At 41.6% G+C, this 20,266-nt stretch overlaps 1 pseudogene; it reads right to left on the bottom strand.

The window, feature by feature from the left end:
• Positions 1-7,557: 7,557 nt before the first annotated feature.
• LOC137321393 (macoilin-like) overlaps positions 7,558-20,266 on the bottom strand; it is a 103,651-nt pseudogene continuing 90,942 nt past the window's right edge.

Here is a 20,266-nt window from a genome sequence, read left to right on the forward strand (position 1 = left end):
AGCCTCCGTGAATATATTAACTAATGTCTGAAAGAGTTTACAAGGAACGGATAGTGGGGCCACTCATCCTTCTCTGAACTTTTAAAAAGCAGATGACTAGCATATTTAAGATGAATTAAAGGACATCTTATGGTCTTTTCGGTGGGAAAAAATATTAAATGATGTTCTTTTATGGTGCAGATAAACGACATTAAAATTTTCAGGTTGAACTTGTGCTGTGCTATATTAGTAATGAATTCATTAATATGTGTGACTTAACACCTTTGTTAAAACAGCAGACCGTGGAATATTGTACGAATGCATTTAATGTGGCAGTCACTAATATCACACAGCATAATTTCACCCCCATTGTGAAACTTTTGTATTGCCAAAAATCATAACATCATTATTTCTTTGTAATTTGTTTAACTACAGATTTTCACCCAAGGCCTTTATTTTGAGCATGACACAGCAGGGGGATTGAATAGACTTTTACAAATTCTGTGACTTTGCTGTAATTTATTCTTGTTGCCTATCAAACCTAATAAGTAGGGGACAGTTACACGAATATTAAACACTTGGTATTGAAATTCCTCCTGTCAATAATTTAAGTGAAAGTCAACTGTACTTGCACCAACTTATTTTCAGCAGGAAGAATTTCACCCTTAAATTTCTAACCTTGCCTTGGCACTGAAAATGTTAAGTAGAAACATTAACAGAAAACTGCAAAATCTAGGGAACAATTCAGTAACACTCTTATACACTCTACTCTCCATAATACCCTACAAACAGTGAAAACATGTTTCCCACATAAGCAGTATTTTGCTTGGCATGCAAAATCAGCAAAACTATTGAACCATATTATTTGACCTGTCTTTCAAATTTAACCCAATACTTTGCAGTGCACTTAATCTTTACACAGCACTGTTCATCTCATTACTATGTATCATTACACACCGTCTTCACCCAAGGCTAGTACAGTTCTGGTAATTCAGTACAACTACTTTTTTAAAATTATAAATAGTGTACATCATATAAATACCAGATACTTGGGAGAGAGTTACCAGCCATACCTGAATCTTTGGATGTAGGTATAGAATGTTAATTGTTTTGATTTTCACTTATTTTTACAAATACGAAGGGGTGAAAACAGGTTCACATTTTGCAAAGTTATGGGCAATTGCAGGTCTTAAAAATTACATTGAGAACCACTTTGGGGAAGGTTTCCTCTATGTACCAGCTATAGTGAAACTAGCGCACTAAAGAAAACCCTTATGGTAAACTCAGCCAATACCCCACATATTTACTGCCAAAAATTAATAAACATGTCGCACGAATTAAATAACGGTCTTAGATTGCAATTAGAAAAAATGAATCACTATTTCACAATTAAAACCAGAGTGCTGAATGTGCTTTGGAGTTCTCAGTAATTGCTTATCTTCTACAAACTTCTCTCTGCAGAAAAATTATTTTCTTGTAAAATTGACATGATAACTAATATAAAATAGAATCATAAAACTGTACAGAGTCAGAGAATATTTCCTCATCTGGAGTATTTCCTAAATGGAATAAAATAGTTTTGCTATTCTTGTATTTTGGTTTAACACTTTTAACTAACAAATGTTTTAGTTTTAGAAAAGCAATAGTTTACATCAGATATAAAATGATATGCTGCAAAAATGTACATATAAGAATAGGATCTCAGGTTTCTTTTATTTAATCAACACTAAACTTGAGTTTTATGTGGTATTTTCATTCATGAAATAAAAGTTAGGATTCCACTTGTCTACTTTTCAGGGAAAAACGGGCCTCTAAGCACCTATCGTGGTGCGGCAGGTGAACGAAATAGAAATACACAACCCACCATATTGATCAAGGCAGAAAAAGAGGAGTCCAGGCTCCGTGCCTGAAACCACCATTAGTCCCCTTGCACGTGTACGCCTTTTTGACGTTCCTTTGCAAAATTGGGCTGCCCAGGAAAACGTGTTCTACATGCAGTCAATTTGGTCCTTGTTGGAACCGCTGGAGACTGCCACCAATAGTGTAAGTTTTAAAAAAAATATTTAGCTGAATGTGGAGTCGGGAGGAACAGGAGTGCTTATCCTGGCTCCACTGCAGAGCGAAGTCCATTGCTGGCCCCCACTCGGCCCCCTCCTGATCACTTCCCCCTTCACCTGATCACCCTCCCTGCCTCCCGATCACCCCCTCCTTACTGATTGCCCCCGCTCCTATCCCGATCACCCCACTTCCACCTGATCACTTCCCCCCACTTCCAGGACCTACCTGAGGGTCACTGCTGGCGACATAGTGGCCTGAAATTGAAATCCTCTTCGCCGGTGAGCTGCCTGGGGACATCCAGCAGGCGTCTACAGCTCACCGGTCTCATGCAGGCTGGGGCAAACCAATTTCTAGGCCAACGATGTCAATGGAAATTAAAAGTGGGTAGAGTGTAAAACCGGCAATCGATTCACTATTGCCCGTTTTGCACTACTGCCCTAGACGAGTTTCACCCCCCAGTGTGCCTGACAACTGTGCATTTCGCATCACAATGGAATTTTTTTCACTCTATTTGATACATAATAATAATAATGTTAAACACTTCACAACACAATTCAACACGGCACAAGAATATTTCTCTACATTTCAAAATTTTTTTTTTAAACATTGTGTAAAAATGCTACTTCAATTCCCAAGCTAAAAGCACCAATCCTTTGAGCTGGCAGAAAGAAATTGCAGCATATATTCAGAAATATGATTTAATCAGTGTAATGTCACAACTTCAATAGACTGAATTGTTGCAGGAAAGCAAGGCTGCTCATTGATAACCATGACCCCGAAATTGTGCTGTGAGATATTATGTGCCACCACTTAATGTCTGAAATCCCTCTCTCCACTATTTTGGTAAAGGAGTTTTTAATGCATTTATCTAAATTCCTCTCTATTTTTCATGAGGTGTTAACTAACTTTAAACGATAAACTCCTTTATTAAAATAGTGGAGCGACAAATACGTTATGTGTTCGTACGTTGGTATCTCATGGCGTAATTTCAGGGTCTATATTTTTTTCCTCAACTGTTTACTTGATTACAACCTTCAAGATCGTATTTACTGAGGAAAGTAAAAAGTAACAGCAGCCAAATTTAGTTTTGCTTTCCAATGACTCTAAGGAAGCTATGTAATGACAATGTAAAACCTGTAGTACCAGATTACTATTTGTCAACAGGAACTTGATAAAGTGATACTTTAAACTTCAGGAAGAACTGCAGGAACCAATAGCTTGCACTGAGTTGAAAAATTGTAATTTTTCTCATCCTGTCCAACCACAGTCACCTCTATCCTACAATCTAATCTATCTAGAGGGCAGTGAGGTCATCAGATTTGGCTCAGAGCACCGTGGCTCACTGGACTTCAGTACCTGCTGCATCAGTTGAGCTTCATCCAACTGTCTTTCTTCTGACTTGTCAACTTCCACGGAATTTACTCCACTGCTCCAGTTATTTCACAAGGGCAATTAAACCATCAATCTGCAGAGGTGGATATGGAATTTAGCTATTCAAATCCACAGTGAGCTGAAATTATTTTAACTGCCTTTTAAATTCTTGAAATTCTATTACATTTATATTCAGTACCCAAATTCACCCCTATACACACACACATACCATTCTCTTCAGTCAGGAAGCTTAAGCTGCAACATAATAACTGTAGTGTCATTGCAAAGTGGTTTTTCTTTGCCTTGATGCCACATTTGTAGGTCTAAATTTTCTGCATACTCATAGTCAAAGGGTGGAAAAACTTTGTCATGTGAATCCAGAGTCAGGTCCCAACCCAGCACTAGAGGAGGGAGTCTCACTCTGCTTTTCTCTTGTCAGGTCAGGCCTGGCCTTAACTCTGGATTCACACAGTACAAGTTTAGCATCAGTGTGAAGCACAAACTGCTAGTGTAACTACACTTTCAGATTATCCAGACTGCAGACATCTCTAGGGTAATCAGATACCACTCCTTTATTAACAGGAGGCACACTTGACTAATTCAGGAAGATACCCTACCTGATAGTTCTCACCTCCTGTCTGAGATAATATTGCTAAAAGAGGCATTCTCACCTAATTGTAAACGTTAGTAAAACTGGGATTCAAGATTGTATTTCCCAGCTGAGAGTCCAGTATGCTTGTACTGAAGCTATTAGGTCCAGAGAAACTAGCTTTTAAATTAGGAGTTACCAATTACTGTCACCAAAACTCAATTGTATTGGTGGGTGATCAGAAAATATGAAGAGGTAAAGCTATCAACAAGGATATCACCAGCTTTAAAATCAAATGTGTTAATTTGAAAGGAAGATAGAACGTAAACGATTGGATAGATGGTTGTAGGTAGAGAATGCTCAGACCACCAGTCATAGACTAAAAACAGTTGAGGTCCCCAAGCAGACATAATGTGAAACATTTGAGAATACCAAGCAAACAGAAAGCAAATAATTTCTGATAGAGTTACACTGAGGCTGGATCAAGCTGAACAGAAGTATGAATGAGATGATAAAAATACACAAAGTTTGATGAAAGAATATTAGACCTTGGACAAACCAAAGTACAGATGTTCACGGAAATCAATTGTATGTTAAGCACCATTGCCAGTATTATTTGAGGACTGTTCTGAAAATCCCTAACCATGCTCACCTTTCCAAACTGAAATATTCAGCTGAGTAAGAATCAATGTACAATGATAGGGGTTTTAACTCAGAGGTCATAAAGGAGTTTCAGCCTTTAAGATTTTAAAATGTTTTGATGTCTCAGTGCATTAAATTGGATGGATGAACTTAGATTAGATTACAGACTTTATTTTCAAAAACAATCCAATCTATATTTTTAGCAGAAACCTTCTTAGAAATGTTGGAACCATAAACATTTGGTAAGTAAGCACAACAAAACTGAAAGAAATGGCAAAGGGATTTTACCCATTGTTACTAACTCAAGTTTTATACTTAAGACAGAATCCCAACACCAAATGGATTGAAATGACTACTTAAACCACAAAATTCTTGCCCATCTATTTGTAGATCAGAAACTAGTCCATCATAGAAAATAGACCAAGACAGAATTCAAAACTCACTAGACCACCAATCAATTAATTCAAAGCTTACACCAGAAAGTATAGAAATTAGGAAACTAGTGATGTGCTTCCTTGTATAGGACCATTAAATTACTTAAGTGCTGTAATGGGTCATCTGTTCCCTAATATTTTAGTCACAAGCATTAAAAAGTTAATTCACCTTGTATCAATTCAAGGTCACTCTTATTAAATAAGAAACAGGGACACTGAGCATAGAACTTCGCTACCTGCTGTCAGAACTTGTTTTATAGCTCAAGTTACTACCAGGACTGTTAAAGCTAATACTGAAACATTACCTAACAGGCCACTTAGCAAATAAGATCAGGACATATACTCAGACTCCTGAACCCACTGCTGCCAAACTGGATAAGGTTCAAAAATAAACCATGTGCCTAATCTTTCACCCAAACACTATTAAGAGGACAGACTAAAAAACAGTCTTGCATATCGCCCTGGTAATTTATAGCAATCTGCTTACTTTGTGCTTGACTACTGCAAAACAGAGCAGAATTATGCAGCTGAACTGAAGGTACTCATGACTATTCTTAAAGGGAATGTATATTTTATTGAATTTTTCCATAATCCCTCAATCATATAAAAGTACACCTACTAGTCGCTTCCAATTGCATTTTGTTATCCCTATAAACTGTAAAAGGCATTTTGTGTTAATGTCAACATTAAGTAACATCATATCATTCCATCCCGTGCCATCATAAATGGCAAGTTCTGTCCTTGGCCCATTGTTCCTATCATGATATCACTGGAGTAGAACATTATATCACGTCATGGCTCATGCAAGGGAGTTATATACAAAATGCCTACTCCCAGACCACCTGTAAGCAACTGTACTTAGATGTATAAAACACTTGACAAGGACCAACTGAAAGGCATCAGTAAATACAGATATTTTCCTGTACAATATTTATGCTAGTGGAATAAATCAGTGGAATATATTTATCTTTAAGCTTGACAAAGCAGTGCATATTGCTATCCCTTTTGTGGTAAGTATATGGACCAAAATTCTCAATATCTGGAAACGGTAAAGGTTGCTATGCAACAAGTGAAGAACCTACAGCAAAACTGTAACAAATGATGCCACTATCACCCACAAGGTATTACTTTGGTGAAATAACAATCTCTCTCCAGCACTGCAGATAGGCATTAAGTTACATTAACCTTGATTATTCAGATCACAGGCCAGATGTAGGTCAAAATGTGGAATTAACGTCCCACTCTTATATCAAGAGATACCATCTTCAACTTCCAACAAAATTAATTAATTGTTTACTGTAGTTTGTTGCTCACCTATTGGCACTAGACATCAGCCCCTACAAAAAAACTAGAACATAAGATAAAAGATGAAAACATGATGTGAAATGTCTGGTTTGGGATGAGCATGGGGACAGTTAGATAAAGTTAACAGCATAATAGGTGGTGTAGAGCAGGTTAAACATCAAAGGGTGTCCATGTTTTCATAGAATGCAGCCCTAATGTTAACTGCTGAGAGCAATGTGTGAAAGGTTAACTACACAAGAATGCTGAATAAACTGAACATTTACCTGACGAAGGAGGAAGCCTCCGAAAGCTTGTGAATTTAAAATAAAATTGCTGGACTATAACTTGGTGTTGTAAAATTGTTTACAATTGTCAACCCCAGTCCATCACCGGCATCTCCACATCAAGAATAAAGGATCAACAAACATGGTAGAGTAAATATTACTGGAACAAAGGATACACATTGCAGAAGCTAAACAAGAGTTTGCAAATGGTCTTTGGTGACAGCAGTATTATTTACTGTCTCTGGTAACAATTCAGGAAAGAGGACAAATTACTCTAAAGATGGAATTTCAAACAAACTACAGTAGTCTGTTACTCTGAGGTTATACATGTTCCAAACATCGAAAAGGTTTTGCTTGCAAGTTATGACTCATATTTCTTTATATGAATGTGTTACCCGTTATTGTCTTGTTTGTGTTTCAAAGACAGAAGGCAATGCTTTTGGTGAATCTTAGAATAAGATCTACAACAGTGCAAATAGTGGATCTGCTCTGTTAGAAAGGTGTTCTCAGTATTATTCAGCTTTAACACTCCCACAGCAATGTTGTGAAACTGTCACCTCTGAGCATTTTATGAATTGCTTGTCGATGCCAACTGAATTTCTATTCCAGTGCTAATTTTGACCATTATTTAAAGCACTAAAAAAAAATTCAAACCATGTTGGCATTGTTCATGCATTGTACTGGTACCAGTTAAACAGTAAGTTGTGCTACTGAGGACACTAGATTGAATTTTGCAATATGTTGGGTAGATTGAACCATGCAATGATGGCCAAATGCTTCCAACTATCCAAGTATTCTAAAGAATCTAGCCAATTGTACAATCCAAAGCACCTTAATGCTATATAATCATACCTGAAGACCCAAAAATGCTATAAAAAGTAAAAATCCATACTTTTGAATACAAAAACAAGGTCACCTCCACCAACATTATCCACGGGTTTAATAATTGAGGGTTAGTTAAGGAGGATAGTGCATTTATTTCTTCAGTGGCTGGTACATTAAAGTATTAGGATCAAGTACAGAATTCCCAGTCTCAACAAATTTAGAGGAATAGTGCGAAGTTGCAGGACTAAGTGTGCTTGTAACGCTGTAAGTGATCCCAGGCATAACTGCCATCACTTCTGCAACCTTCTGCTTGAGCTCTTCAATTTCCTGATCTTGTTGGATTATATGTCCTGAAAAAAAAATTAATATAAGATAAATTATGTTAAATCTGTGACAGGTTACATATCCCCTAGTCTACTGAGCTCTTCATATTTATTAGGCTAATTCTTTCTTGGAACAGTGGGAAAGAAAGGAGGAGAAGGCAAGCTGAAGCAAATTGTTTACATTTCTTTATATTTACTCAACATTGCTGGGTAAATAGGGTTAATATATCACAGTAACAAAGTAGCTTCATTGCTCAAATATAAGCATTTGTTTCAGCTTCACAGTGTGTGAACTGCAAGTTTAAAGAAATGGCTGGCCCACAGAGCCAGGAATTCTCTGGGGCTGCCATTTCCTGGGCTTTAAAGGAGACACTGGGGGTGAATTTCTACATCATGAGTTGCGCCACCTTTACACCAATGGAAAAAGATTTTCGCCTGTTGGAGTGGAGAGGTAATTGCATGAGGGTTTGTAATCATGCGCCCTTTTCTTCCATGACCACCATGGACACACACTTTACGCTCTAAAAGAAACTCTTGGCACTCATTCCTCAGCTGTTAGCCTCAATCTCCTTGCAGGGCACACTTTGCCCACAAGAAGCAAGCCACCGGAGGAGACATCCCCACCTTTAAACACTTCATACCCTATGAGGAGAAGGCCATGGAGCTCATGAGGGGGCTCTCTGCTCTTGCTGCTGTGGGAGATGGCAAGGTCATGGATATATTGCAGTGCCCAGGTTAGTGATTGAACACCTATATTCTTAGCCTGGCATCCCTGGCACATGCTTACACCCCACCCCTTAATCCCAAGGGGGTAATGTTCAGCCATTCTTAGCTTATGCCCTCCTTTCCTGCAAATCCACCACAGCAACAGAGGGCACGGGGTGGTGGGGGGGGGGGGGGGGAGGAGGAGGGGGGGAAGATGATGATGGGGAGGAGAAAGAATAACAGAGACAGAACTACCTCCTTGTGAACTGTAATGACTGTGAGGAAGGCGAGGAGGATGACAATGTAGAAGGAGACAAGGGAGATGGTCAGACTTAAGCCAGACCATGAGTTCCTGCAGAGACAAGTAATCTCTGTAATTATCAGCCCTGTGTTCCTCTGCCCCAGTCCCCTCCAACTCACCCCCTATGTCACTTGCTCCTTCTCTCCCATGCACCAACTCTGATACGTTCACCAGCGTTAGTGAGGATGGTGATCCACAGAGTATAAGGGAGCCGGAGAATTTGGAAGTGGGTGAGGAAGTGCAACCTATCGGTGGAGATTGAGGAGAAGGCTGCCTATGGTTTCAGAGTCATGGTAATCAGAACTCATGGGTACTGAAAAGAAGGATGTTCCATCGCACCTGTGTGTAGGCTTTGAAGTCAGTGTCCAAGGATGAGTGGCAACCGATAGGTGTGACTCTTGCGTACACAACTTTCATTTGTGGCTACATCTTGGAAGCTTTTTCTTGATTGCAGGCACCAATGGAGCACATGGCAGCTTCATTAGAATCTGTAGCAGGTCCCCATCTAAGATCGGTCAGTGCCTCCATGGAAGCACAGACTTCAACTCTGGTGGCAATAGGGGAGAGAATCGACAGCAACTTGCATAGCAGCTTCCAGACCATGCAAGCCACAGTGCATGCTGCTGTCTCTTATGGTGTTCAGGATCTGATATCTGTCGTTACACCAGCAATCCCGTTGATCATTGCGGGTACAGATCCTGGACGCAGTAGAATGGCAATGGCTGGGACTGACCTGCCTGATACTGCCATCTCTCAGGGCAGCAGTAGGTACCAGGCCTTTGGCCTTTCCCCTTAGAGCACCATGTCAGTAGAACGTGGGAGGCAATACCAGGCTGCACAGGGACAAGTTTCAGAGATGTAGGCAGCAGCAGCTTTCTTCTTGGAGAAAACTGTCATGAGAGGAGGGCCACCTTAGTCCCATGACCCATTTGTATCATAGGAGCAGTCTCATGATACTGGTCCTCAGGTTGAACCTAGAAAAAGCACTAGAATAGGTGAAAGAAAGACACATACAGCCAACAAGGGGAAGCACGGTGTTAGGAAAGAGTAGGTTAGCTCCTATTCACATTGGATTTCATTGTAATAAAATAGTATGAACATTGATGATGCACTTCGCTGGAAGTTAGAGACATACAGGAAAGCGTGGTGACTTATTCACTCAGGTGATAATTACTGGCACGCTCATGTAGAGGTAAAGAATACTGATGTGTTGTTATGTTGTAAGATGGGTAGTGGATTGAGGGAATGTCCCTTAATTTAAAAGTTGGGGAGAAGGAGGTAAGACTCTGGTGGCAAAGGTAAACTGTCTTATGCAGAAGAGAAGACTTCAGTGATGAGATGTGATCTGATGCCCCTTGCAGCACTCACTGAGGAGGCCTCTGCATACAGGTTATTGTGATGCTCTCCTCCATGTAGTTCTGGCTCCACCAAAGCCTCTGTGCCAGCAATGTCAAAGTCGAACCTCTTTTTGTATGCAGAAATTGTGATGGGCACAGCAGCCTACAACTATGCATGACACACAATCTACAAATACTGCAGAGCCCCTCCCAACCTAGGTTGCAAAAACTCGCCTTTAAGACCCAAATGGTTCATTCAATGACCACTCTTGTAGAGGCATGTGCCTCATTGTAGTGCTTCTCTGTTGCCGTTTGAGCCACTCTTAGGGAGGGTCATTATCCATGGGAGCAGGAGTTAGGCTTTGCCACCCAGAAACATCTATTGACTTGATTTTCTTCCCTGAAGAGATCAGGGAGAGCTGAATTTCGAAGGATGAATGCATCGTGTCCACTTCCAGCATATCTCACTTGTCATGTAGGATTTTCTGCAAGTTGTCACACACAATCTGTACATTGAGGGAGTGCAAGCTCTTCCTGTTGAGGTAGTTGAAGAAGCTTGCAGGGTAAGGTGGGTGCTATCAATTGTACCTTAGGAAAGCCAGTGACCCCTTAAAACTGGATGGTCCCATCTTGCTGGTGCCTTACTGTGATGAATTCCTCAGCCCTCCTGTAAAGTGTGTCATTCACCTGATGAACGAATGCCCGTTCTGCAGCCTGGCTGATAATTACGGTGTCTGCCTGAAATGAGCCTGTGCCATAAAGATTGAGCGTGACGGTCACCTTCATAGCCACAGAGAATGCAATGCGGCAGATGACTGTGGCTGTAGATTTCATGCAGTCCGTCACAGAGCAGCCCTGTTGCTTTGCACTCTTCTTACATACATTTCCTCAGTAAGGTGCTCATCTGACCTGTGCTGCCTATATATTCTGGGGGGTGGGGGGTAATATCTGATGGGTTGCAACCTCCTTAAATGCTGTCTGACTCTCCTTTGTTCCATTCTGTACTGCTCCTCCTCATCTTCCATGATAATGGCTTTACTGAGGAAGTTGCCATACCTGCTCCTGAGAAGCCCTCACTGTGGTGAGTGGGAGGGAGCTAAAATCTGCCAGTGGTCTCACCCTGTAAGAAAGTAGCAAGTCCAGATAGGCTGTAAAAAGTGGCTCCCAGCTGCAGAAATTGCTAATGAAATTCTCCAGACTCTTCAGGCTCAGAAACTCCTCGCTTCCACCAGTCTCAGCTGTTGCTGGCAGTAGTTGTGTCATATCATTCTCAGTCCAACTTACCCCACGTGCATAATGAGTGTAAAAGCAGAAAGCTTGAACTTGCAGCATCATTGGCCCTCATTATAATATATGTAAATGAGGACACTCATGTCTCAGCAGGTGAATCACAAGAAGGGTCAAAGATCACGAGGGAACTCGGAGGGAGCAATTTTATGGTGGAAAACCAGTGGAAATGGCTTCTTCCGATTTCCTTGCCACAAATATTTACTTGCCCCGATCATGCAACGGAAATACATCAAAAAGGGCACAGAAATTCACGTCCACTATCAAATCAGCTCAATAAGCAACAATAATGTGTTATGATTCTACATTTATAAATTGTAAACAATTTTACAACACCAAGTTATAGTCCAGCAATTTTATTTTAAATTCACAAGCTTTCGGAGACTTCCTCCTTCCTCAGGTAAATTTACATTTACCTGAGGAAGGAGGAAGTCTCCGAAAGCTTGTGAATTTAAAATAAAATTGCTGGACTATAACTTGGTGTTGTAAAATTGTTTACAATTGTCAACCCCAGTCCATCACCGGCATCTCCACATACATTTATAAACACCATTGTTTACCTTGTGCAATCTCTAGTTGCCTTCTGGCATCCCCAAGAGCAGAGAAAAGGTCCAGTTTAATCCGAGTCTCTGCACTAAGGTTGGTTTCTAAGTGTTGTGTTTTATCCTGCATGGCTGAAAGTGCTGCCATCAACATTTCCGCATCCTGCTCATTTTCTTTATATTTACAAAGCTCCTGGGAAAAGCGAAAATAAAAAGTGACAAATTCAAGTGAATCTTCAAAACTACCAGTTGAAAAACATCCAGTTTGACTATTTTGTAATCCATTTAGTGTTAAAAACTGCTCCTGTCAAAAGAACACCTTGATGTATGAAACTGAAAAGGAAAAAAAAAGGATAGTTAAGAATGTTAAAAGTGCAATCACTCCTTTCTTTACTCTTTCACTTGCTGGGGTTTTGATCATTTAGAGGCTCACACAATAGAACTGAGAAGGTTGATTTCTGCACCCCCAGCAATTTTCTCTGTTCCTCTTCTATAGGTGCCAGCCTGCTCTAAACCTCAACCAACTGATATCATTCCTGATGTTTCACATTAGAGAGTGAATGCTGATAAGCTGCTTGACAATGGGAGACATCACAACTGAGCATGATTCTGTCATTACCCAAAATTCGCAGAGGTACTTTGCAGCAGGAGTCATTTGCTAATAATCAGGAATGGGAACACTGACCGATTATTCCCCTTCCTGAGCACAGAGACACTGAGGTCAATTGTACCTGAATGCTAATTTTGTCTGATTTTTTCATCATTTCTCTAAAACTTATCAATTACATCAAAAAATAGTTATGTCAATTTTATTATTTAAAATAAAAAGTTAAACAAGCAATGTAAACATAGTGTAGTGGTCAGGGCACTAGTTGAGCAACCCTGACGGATTTTGAAATTTCCAATACCAGTTTTAAAGATTAATTACCTGCTAAAGGAGCTAAGTTTAGTTAAAAGTATTAATTCAACAAAGGAACTGTTAAACTGACTGTTCAACAGTTTGTTGGAAGATTGACCACATTCAAAAAGACTTATTCAGTAGACTGTCTAGAAGGTTAAAGATAAGACAGCTGCTAGACCTTGAAAGTCTGTGAGAAATTGTTGTAAATATCAGATGCTGTATTATCAACTTGTTTTAAACCATGGGCAAGAGAAAGTGTGGAAAAGTACCATCAGCATGTTTTTGCCGGCAAGAAGGGTATAAAACCAGCCATCTTAGTAAGTTCGCAAAGATAGTCCACGAGACAGACCAGAGAGAGTCCAGGAGACAGAGCAGAGAGTCCACGAGACTGACCAGAGATAGTCCACGAGACAGAGCAGAGAGTCCACGAGACAGAGCAGAGAGAGTCCACGAGACAGAGCAGAGAGAGTCCACGAGACTGACCAGAGATAGTCCACGAGACAGAGCAGAGAGAGTCCACGAGACAGAGCAGAGAGAGTCCACGAGACAGAGCAGAGAGAGTCCACGAGACAGAGCAGAGAGAGTCCACGAGACAGACCAGAGAGAGTCCAGGAGACAGAGCAGAGAGTCCACGAGACTGACCAGAGATAGTCCACGAGACAGAGCAGAGAGAGTCCACGAGACAGAGCAGAGAGAGTCCACGAGACAGAGCAGAGAGAGTCCACGAGACAGAGCAGAGAGAGTCCACGAGACAGAGCAGAGAGAGTCCACGAGACAGAGCAGAGAGAGTCCACGAGACAGAGCAGAGAGAGTCCACGAGACAGAGCAGAGAGAGTCCACGAGACTGACCAGAGAGAGTCCACGAGACTGACCAGAGAGAGTCCACGAGACAGACCAGAGAGAATCCACGAGACAGACCAGAGAGAGTCCACGAGACAGATCAGAGAGAGTCCACGAGACAGACCAGAGAGAGTCCATGAGACAGACCAGAGAGAGTCCACGAGATAGACCAAAGAGAGTCCACGAGATAGACCAAAGAGAGTCCACGAGACAGAGCAGAGAGCGTCCACGAGACAGACTTGAGAGTCCAAGAGACAGATTGAAGGCAGACCACGAGACAGACTAAAGGGAGTCCACAAGACAGACCAGAGAGAGTCCACGAGACAGACCAGAGAGAGTCCATGAGACAGGCCAAAGAGAGTCCACGAGATAGACCAGAGAGAGTCCACAAGACAGACTAGAGAGTCCAAGAGACAGATTGAAGGCAGATCATGAGACAGACTAGAGGGAGTCCACAAGACAGACGAGAGAGAGTCCACGAGACAGACGAGAGAGAGTCCACGAGACAGACGAGAGAGAGTCCACGAGACAGACCAGAGAGAGTCCACGAGACAGACCAGAGAGAGTCCACGAGACAGACCAGAGAGAGTCCACGAGACAGACCAGAGAGAGTCCACGAGACAGACCAGAGAGAGTCCACGAGACAGACCAGAGAGAGTCCACGAGACAGAGCAGAGAGAGTCCACGAGACAGAGCAGAGAGAGTCCACGAGACAGAGCAGAGAGAGTCCACGAGATAGACCAGAGAGAGTCCACGAGACAGACCAGAGAGAGTCCACAAGACAGACCAGAGAGAGTCCACGAGACAGACCAGAGAGAGTCCACGAGACAGATCAAAGATAGACCAGAAAAACATCACGCAGAATGACGATAGAGAATTAACCTCTCAATCTCCCAAAGCAGAAGTACTGGCCATTCTGAATTCCGCGTTGTACTTCTAATTAAGGTTGTATGAATCTCTATCTGTAAAACTTGTATTTTAATGTTAATAAAACCAACTGGTTAGAAAAGTTTAAAGCCATTGTTGATCTTACCTCTGATTACCCTAAAGAGTAAAGGGAGTTAAAACAAAAACCCTACAACCCAGAGGTTGTGAGCACAAAATCCACCATGGCAAGTCGTGAAAATGAATAATTTGTGGTCTAGCACCTGAAAAAATGACCATGAAAACTGCCGCATTGATCTAAAAACCCAACTGATTCACTAATGTTCTACAGGGAAGGAAATCTGTCCTATACGCTTCAGAGCGCACTAAGAATCAACCACTGAGTCCCACACTACAGGACTGATTCTTAATGCCCTCTGAAGTGACCTAACCAGCCACTCAGTTGTGAAGAAAAAAGCCTATTGCCACCTTCTCAGGGCAATTACAGATGGACAATAGATATGACATTTACAGAGTCACCTACATTCTCAGAACAAATAATAAAAAATAATAGAAATATAAGGTATTGGTGTCCTGAGTCTAACTTGTTCCAATCCATTTCTATTTTTAATTGGCTACTTCTCATTGAGCATTTTAATGGATAATAGATCTATGTATCTATCTGTATATCTATATAATATAAATGGTGGACAGCAGTCCCATGGGGTGCTCCTGATCTCCTGCCATAACCTTCGCAGGAGATCGGCGGAATCACGCAGAAATTCAGGGTCTACGTCTAGTGTGCACTCCCAGTCCATCATACTTCAGGTTCACACTCTGACCCTGGACTCTGCTCACCCGTCCAACCTCACTTCTCCAGTTTCTCCGCTTGTGACCTCAACCTGTCACTGCCATCTAAACCACAAGCCACAGCGCCACCCAGCACTCAACCAATACTATTACATCTAAAAACAAGCCACAGCGCCACCCAGCACTCAACCAATACTATTACATCTAAACCACAAGCCACAGCGTCACCCAGCACTGGAACAATGATATTACACCCAGCCAACAAAAACTACGAAATTGAATTATCAAGGAATATAAAAAGAAATAGTAAAGTATTTTACAGACACATAAATAACAAGAAAAACCAGGATAGGGATAGGCCACTAAGAGATACAAATGATATATTCACAGGTAAAGACAGCGAACTGGCAGAAATATTAAATAATTACTTTGCCTCAGTATTTACCAGGGAGACTAACATGGTGGGCATAACATTCGAAGAAGAGATCAAAAAAGATATAAAGACATTTAAGATAGAAAAGGGGGAAATAATTGATAAACTAATCAAACTTAGAGAGGATAAAACCCCTGGTCCGGATGGATTGCATCCCCGCTTTTCAAAGAAGTTAGGGAAGAGATAGCAAAGGGACTTTTACATATATATAAAAATTTATTAGAAAAGGGAATAGTGCCTGAGGACTGGCTCACAGCTAATGTGATTACTATATTTAAAAAAGGAGATAGAACAAGTCCAAGGAACTATAGACCAATTATCTTAACGTCGGTGGTAGGAAAGATAATGGAATCTTTACTCAAAGATATAATAGTAAAACATCTAGAAACTGAAAATATAATAAAGAATAGTCAGCGCGGATTTCAAAAGGGAAGGTCATGCTTGACCAACCTTACTGAATTCTTTGAAGAAATAACAGAAAGGGTAGACAAGGGTAATGCAGTAGATGTAATAGATTTGGATTTTCCAAAGGACTTCGATAAAGTACCACATAGTAGACTCATGATTAAGGTCAGAGCATGTGGAGCCAGGGGACAAATAGCAGAATAGCAAGCTGGCTACAAAACAGAAAAGAGAGTAGGGGTTAAAGGTAGTTACTCAGACTGGCAAAAGGTGGGAAGTGGTTTCCACAAGGATCGGTGCTGGGACCACTGTTGTTCACCATTTACATAAACGATTTGGACTCGGGAATCGGAAGTACAATTTCAAAATTTGCGGATGACACCAAATTGGGGCTATAGTTAATACTGAGGAGGACTGTGACAAAACACAGGAGGACATTAATAAACTTGCAGAATGGGCATCTAATTGGCAAATGAATTTCAATATAGATAAGTGTGAGGTAGTACATTTTGGCAGGAAGAATAAGGAGGCCACACACTCTTTGGAAAATAAGACTCTAAATGGGGCAGAGAAGCAGAGGGATCTGGGGTTACAGATACACAATTCACTAAAAGTAGCGAAGCAGGTTAATAAAGCCATAAAAAAAAGCAAACCAAGCACTGGGGTTCATTTCTAAAGGGATAGAATTAAAAAGCTGGGAAGTTACGTTAAACTTGTATAGAACCTTGGTTAGACCACACTTGGGTACTATGAACAGTTCTGGTCTCCCTATTATAAAAAAGATATAGAGGCATCGGAGAAGATGCAAACAAGATTTACTAGGATGATACCAGAACTGAGAGGTTGTACCTATCAGGAATGATTGAACAGGCTGGGGCTTTTTTCTCTAGAAAAGAGAAGACTGAGGGGTGACCTGATAGAGGTCTTTACGCTAATTATAGGGTTTGATAAGATAGACGTAGAGAAAATGTTTCCACTTGCTGGGGAGATCAGAACTAGGGACCATAAAGACAAGATAATCATTAATAAATCCAATAGGAAATTCAGGAGAAACTTCTTTTCCCAGATAGAATGTGGAACTCGCTACCACAAGGAGTAGCTGAGGCAACTAGCATAGATATATTTAAGGGGAAACTAGATAAACACATGAGGGAGAAAGGAATGGCAGAATACACTGATGGGGTTAGATGAAGAAGGGTGGGAAGAGACTCATATGGAGCATAAACACCGGCATAGACCCATTGGGCCAAATGGCCTGTTTCTGTGCTGTACATTCTATATAATTCTATGTAATCAATGCTATTACATCCAGCCAGCCAACAAGCCACAGCGCCACCCACCCTTAAATATATCTATGCTAGTTGCCTCAGCTACTCCTTGTGGTAGCGAGTTCCACATTCTATCTACTCTCTGGGAAAAGAAGTTTCTCCTGAATTCCCTATTGGATTTATTAATGATTATCTTGTCTTTATGGTCCCTAGTTCTGATCTCCCCCGCAAGTGGAAACATTTTCTCTACGTCTATCTTATCAAAACCTATAATTAGCGTAAAGACCTCTATCAGGTCACCCCTCAGTCTTCTCTTTTCTAGAGAAAAAAGCCCCAGCCTGTTCAATCATTCCTGATAGGTACATCCTCTCAGTTCTGGTATCATCCTAATAAATCTTGTTTGCATCTTCTCCGATGCCTCTATATCCTTTTTATACACCTCTGCCGAGGTGTGATAACGGGCAGTTGGAAAGATTATCTGTAATCACCAGGCATTGTTCTCTGACTATATATGCTGTACCTTTATGGAATCCTACACTCACCTGATGAAGGAGGAAAGCTCCAAAAGCTTGTGATTTCAAATAAAGCTGTTGGACTATAACTTGGTGTTGTAAGACTCCTTACATTTGTCCACCCCAGTCCATCACCGGCATCTCCACATCAATGCTATTACACCCAGCCAACAAGCCACAGCGCCACCCAGCACTCAACCAATGCTATTACATCCACACAACAAACCACAGCACCACCTAGGATTCAAATAATGGTAATATACAGAGTGGGCAAACCAGTCTCACCCAACATTCTACCAATGCAAATACACCCGGCAGCAAACCATGGAACCACCCAGCACTCAAACAATGGCGGAATTTCCTGCAATGGCGATACTGATGATGAACGCTATAAATTTGATCGTTGTGCACCTCAATCCTCCAGTGGTGAATTTGTGGCACAATTTGCTAGAAAACTGATTCGATATTTTTTTAATGGAGTTAATCAATATCGCATTGATTGCTTTTTTAAGTGGGAAAAAAATCTTGTAATTTCTTAAAACTTTCCAGTTTTCCTTGGGCATTTTAATTTTGTGCTCGAGTCTTTTAGTTCCATCATTACAGCTAAATAACATGCAGAATTGGGACTTCTGATGATTCAATGGGTAATTGCACCAACTATTATACAAACTAGGAATCCTTTTCTGTCCTGAGTTTGTTAGTTCATCTCAGCCAGGAAAGCAGAGAGGGCACAACTGTTAGCCTCAGCCTAAGGAAGATGAAAAATAGCCAGGGCTCCTGCAGCTGATTGCTGTCGAATGACCTTGTTGAAAATGCATCAGTAGGAAAGTTGGGCAACGGCAGGATTAATTTGTTGTCAAACTGATACCAGTCTAACTGCGGCACTAGTGTCTGGCCACAGCTTTTGTTCCAATACAAAAAAGTACTCTGAAGTTTGATGTGAACTATTTACCTGCACTTCCCGCTCTACTTTTCTTAGGTGCTCATCCTTCATTTTGAGCTCTGTTTGCAGCTGTTTGTATTCTGCATCTAATTCTTTCATTCTGTTCTTCAGGGTGTCTGTGCAGTCTCCCCTGGAAGGAGTAAACCATAAGAGTGAAAATATGTCTCAAAAAAATACACAGGACGCTGAAGTAATCTTCTTAATATCTGAAATAATTATTACTCTCAGCCAATTTTTAAAGCCATTTAATGGTTTTCATGCTAATTGCCTTGAAAGAAATTTATATGAGATCATCTAACTAGAAAAGGCCAAATAGGTTAGTTGGTTGAGTGCCAAACTGGAGGTCAGTGATGCCCTGGGTTCAAATCCTGGTTCCATTCTGGATAACTAAAATAACTACTATATCTTACAATGAGGGGTGAGAGTAGAGATAGCACAGTGCTTCCAACACCTGTCCTCACTGGCTGTTATCAGAGGAAACAGAGACCAGTAGACCCTCGGTACGCAAACACAAAGTGTCACTACGTGCTGAGGTTCTACCTGTCCCCGGTGTTGAGAAGGATGGGCCTGGCCACGCTGCCACGGAACGCTCCGTCCAGTTGGACCGTTCCACCTCACCTGTCCTTCGTGGAACAGTTTGTGCAGAAAAACACCTTTGACCACAAGGCGATCAGCAAGTGGTCCGCACGTAACGTCCTCGAGACCCTGCGGGAAAAGGAGATGGTGGATCCTGTCGGTTGGTTCCCCGAGCAGACTGTCAATATCATTTGGCAGAACACCTCATCACCAGAGCTTTCAAACAAGCACCAAGACCTAGCTTGGCTGGTGGTGAGAAGGGCCCTTCCTGTCAGATCCTTCATGTACTCCCGGACTCTCAGCGCCACCGTGCGCTGTCCCAGAGGAGGCTGCGGAGACGAGACCGTCACCCATCTCCTTCTGGAATGTGCCTTTGCAAAGAAGGTCTGGAGAGAGATGCAGTGGTATCTGACCAGGTTCGTCCCGAGCAGTTCCGTAACACAGGATTCTGTGCTCTACGGGCTGTTCCCGGGGCCGCACACTGAGACGGACATCAGCTGCTGCTGGAAGACCATCAACTCGGTAAAAGACGCCCTTTGGTCTGCCCGAAACTTGCTGGTCTTCCAGTACAAGGAGCTGTCCTCGACCGAGTGTTGCGGACTGGCACATTCCAAGGTCCAGGACTACGTGCTGAGGGATGCACTGAGGATGGGTGCGGCCGCCGCAAAGGCTCTGTGGGGAAAGGCAACCGTTTAGAGCCTTCCCGCCATTGTATACCGAGGGGCTGCAATCAGGGAAAAACCCCCTCGGGCAGAA

Source organism: Heptranchias perlo, chromosome 5 (assembly GCF_035084215.1).
Source record: "Heptranchias perlo isolate sHepPer1 chromosome 5, sHepPer1.hap1, whole genome shotgun sequence".
NCBI lineage: Eukaryota > Metazoa > Chordata > Chondrichthyes > Hexanchiformes > Hexanchidae > Heptranchias > Heptranchias perlo.